The following is a 3,900-nucleotide window of genomic DNA, read 5'->3' as shown; positions in this document are numbered from 1 at the left end:
AATATTTCATTAAGAGCATGCATGCAATGATCAGACTGCACTAAGAAAACACCTTTATAGTGCTATGCTTCAAGGCCTATTCCAGTTCGATCAACAGAAGGAGCAAAAGTGTCATATGCGTAGATGGAATACATGTTTGTCATTCTGTTTCTAAGTTAGTCATGAGGTCACAGAGTGCCTGCCTACAAAAGCAACAGCTGGCAAAGATGATGTCAAATTATCAGACACCTTTTTGGCAGAGCTAAAAGACATTGGACTGGACAAATAAAAGATTCTGAGCCAGGTGCATGCACGGGAAGCATGGTGACATCCTGAAGCTACAGCAAAAGAAACTCCGTCCCATATCTATATATCTATAGAGCATAGTGTAAAGCACATAGCGCAAGGGCATTTGGCGGCATAAATACATTTGCTTCATATGCAACGTGGAAACTGAGCATAAATATGACAAATGTAGCTTAGCGAAAGTTCAAGCAGGAAGACGGTTCTCATTCATTCATTCATCATTAACTTCATTCATACTACACTCTCTCTCTTTCCCCCCTCTGTTCCTGTTTCGCGATCAGCTGATTATGGGCGTTCCCATTTAAGCATTAACCAACCAGAGTTAGACACGACGTCTGTGAACCAATCATCTTACTGCTGTCAAACTTTAAATCTGCTCCTCTCTCTTCCGCAGTCTGCTCATTGTTTCAGACAATTATTGCGAATGGAACATTTCCTACTCACCCTTTGTTGCATCTCGTTGTTTCATTTTCCTCCAATGTCCGACTCTGACCACGATCAACTCGCGGAGGATCTAGGAGGCGATGTGTTGCCGGAGATAGCTTCCATCTCCCCGGACAGCCTGCACAGGAGCGCTCGCCTTGCAGTTCGTGACAGTCCATCAAAAGGCGAGGCAGGATTCCTTATGTCTCAGCTTCATGGTCGTGGCATCACTCCAGCACCAGGTATTTCTCTCTCCCAGCTCCGCGAGTTGGCGGAATTATCAAATTACGAACAGGGAGAATGCTCATATCGCGCCGAGCAACCGGCTGCTTCCATCATCTCCTCTCCTGTACCAACTCGCGGTCGGAAAAGAACGAGGAAATCAGGTCCCTCGCAAGCTCCTCAGCCCAAGAGGAGAAATGTCTCTTGCCGGTCCCCCTCTCACGCAGAACCGACAAATCCAATCCTATTTTAGGTAGGCCTTACATTCCTCAATCAGCGTACATATCTCCCCGGTTAAGGTCTAAATCTTAGATGGCAAAGACATTAATCTAGTCAGCCTTATCCTGCCTTCACCAGAGTGCGCTAATAGCGTCGCTACAGGCGAAAATTTAACTGCCGTCTTTAAGTTCGCCGATCCCCGGCTTAATAATGATTTGAGTTTCGGGCAGTTCGTAGCAGCTTTCGGCATATTCCGTGATGTTATGTGCTCTGCTTTCCCCGAGAGAAGACAAGAACTCGATGCTTATTTGTCTCTCATCAGTGATCTCAATCTCAAGTATGGAAAAAACATATTCTTTCAGTACCACAAAGCTTTCTCAAGAAAAGCCGCTCTGAACATTTCACAATATAACATCCGCCTGGACTGGTCGATTCTCGACACCGAGCTCCTAGTGATGTTCGCCGGAGGAAATCAAATCATTACCTGCAGCTCATGTGGGCATTCAGGTCATTCCGCCTCCCTGTGCCCCTCAGTGCCGTTTCAGCAGTCTCTCTTCAAGCCCCCACCTCCACCCGTGGCCGTCAGGTGCATCTCTTTAATAGCACGCCAATCTGCAACAAATGCAATGAAAATGTCTGCTCATTTCCTGATTGCCATTTTCTTCACGTTTGCAGCAGTTGCAGGGATGCACATCCCCGGTCCGTCTGCCCACGGCGCATCGTTCCGTCTCGGAATTTTGCACGCCAAGAGAACCGACGTGGTTCAAAGACATTCTGAACTTTCACCCTTCTACACCAATAAATGTTAAATATTTAGCAGCAGAACTGTCATCTCATCCTGATTCAGTGTTCGTGGATCACCTTCTTACAGGGCTCTCTCAGGGTTTTCGGGTCGGAGTTTTAGCTTCTCCCTCAGTTACGTACGTAACAAAAAATCTCCAGTCTGCAGCGAAAGAGCCAGAAATAGTCTCGCAACTATTAGAGAAAGAGGTAATAAAGGGTATTTCATAGGTCCATTCAAGTCTTCTCCCTTTTCGGTATTTCGCACTAGCCCCTTAGGCGTAGCTACAAGGAAATATTCAGGGAAGAAAAGGTTAATTTTCGACCTGTCCGCGCCGCGCTCCGGCCCCGTTGCGAGCGTTAACAGTCTTATTCCGCCTGAACCTTTTTCTCTTCACTACGCATCAGTCGATAACGCCATCAAATTGATAAAGTTAGCAGGGCAAGGCGCGTGGCTCTCCAAAGCAGATATCACCGACGCATTCAAAATTGTCCCCATTCATCCATCTCAATGGCCTCTTTTCGGCATCAGGTGGGATTCAAAGTACTACTTCGCCGTGCGCCTGACATTCGGGTGTAGAAGTAGCCCGTGCATATTCAACCTTGTTTCTGAGGCGCTTTGCTGGATCCTATTAAACCAATTCAGGGTTCCCTCCGTTCTTCATCTGCTTGATGACTTCCTCCTGATAGATCCTCCTCACGATGGCTCAGGCTCCTCTTTAGGAAAACTAAAACATTGCTTCCAGGTGTTGGCGTTCCTCTCTCAGAAGAGAAAACTGTAGGTCCCGACACACGTCTAGAGTTTCTTGGTATCACGCTTGATACTAATGAAAGCGTCGCTCCCAGCCGAAAAACTGCAGCGCATTCGTGATATTTCAAAATCGTACTGCGCAGCTGAGTACATCACAAAGCAGCAGTTACTTTCCCTTCTAGGGCATCTTAACTTTGCCATGCACGTTATCCCTCAAGGGCGGTCTTTCATATCTCGTTTACTAGAGATGTCGTCATCAGTGCATAATTTACATGACGTCATCTCATTAGATGAAGGGTGCCGCTCCGACCTGAGTTTTTGGTCCCTGCTGCTCGAGCACTGGAATGGCATAACCTTCTTCTATGATGACTTGGTACATTCTTCTGACTCCTTGAATTTTTTCACGGATGCCGCTCAATCCGTGGGTTTTGGGGGGTTCTTTCAAGGCCAGTGGTTCGCTGATCACTGGCCTCCCGCTTTCTCCGAATTCGATCAGTCCTCAGCACTGTACGAAATTTACCCCGTTGCAGTTGCATGTCACGTGTGGGGTCAGCATTGGAAACGCAAACGTATCTCAGTGCTTTGTGATAATCAAGCTGTCGTCAGCATGATCAACAGAGGGCGCTCCTCTTCTAAAGATATCATGCCATTCCTGAGTAGCATCACATGGTCGTCCATAACTCACAACTTCATAATCACGGCCCGTCACGTGCCCGGGCATTACAATAAACTTGCTGACTCTCTCTCACGCTTTAACTTTCAGATCTTCCGGAGCATCTGCCCCGAAGCCAGCCCATTTCCTATTCAAGTTCCGCCCCTTCAACAGCTAACTCTGTTCTAAATCATGGCCCCATGATCAGCTATTTAGAGTCATCCAAATATTATATGAGGAAAGGTTTAGCCCCCTCAACTTTAAAAACATATGATTTTGCATCCCTCCTCCACCCCAGTCACCTCCATCCTTTTCATCAGTGTCCAGTCAGCTCAGCTCATCCTGCATCCTCTCTTCACCATCATCACCACCAGTGTCTAGACTCCATCGGGGGGGTATCCTATCCTGCTCTCGGCCTCTACACCCCTCCAGCACACGATGACATCACGATGGAGTCTAATCGCCAAAGACTTTGCACATTTCATTTCAACTTGTAAATAAATAATTGTTCAAACGTATTAAGTCTCTCCTGATTGAACTGCATTCATTGGAAAATTGCAACAACAGG

General features: G+C 46.8%; 1 pseudogene; it reads left to right on the top strand.

The window, feature by feature from the left end:
- Positions 1-763: 763 nt before the first annotated feature.
- Positions 764-3,521, top strand: LOC138599828 (uncharacterized; annotated as a pseudogene).
- Positions 3,522-3,900: the final 379 nt, after the last annotated feature.

This window comes from Semicossyphus pulcher, unplaced genomic scaffold (genome assembly GCF_022749685.1).
Source record: "Semicossyphus pulcher isolate SPU_LCO1_2020_fin unplaced genomic scaffold, fSemPul1.0.p SCAF_20, whole genome shotgun sequence".
NCBI classification, from domain to species: Eukaryota; Metazoa; Chordata; class Actinopteri; order Labriformes; family Labridae; genus Semicossyphus; species Semicossyphus pulcher.
This window is presented reverse-complemented; position numbering and strand designations above follow the sequence as displayed.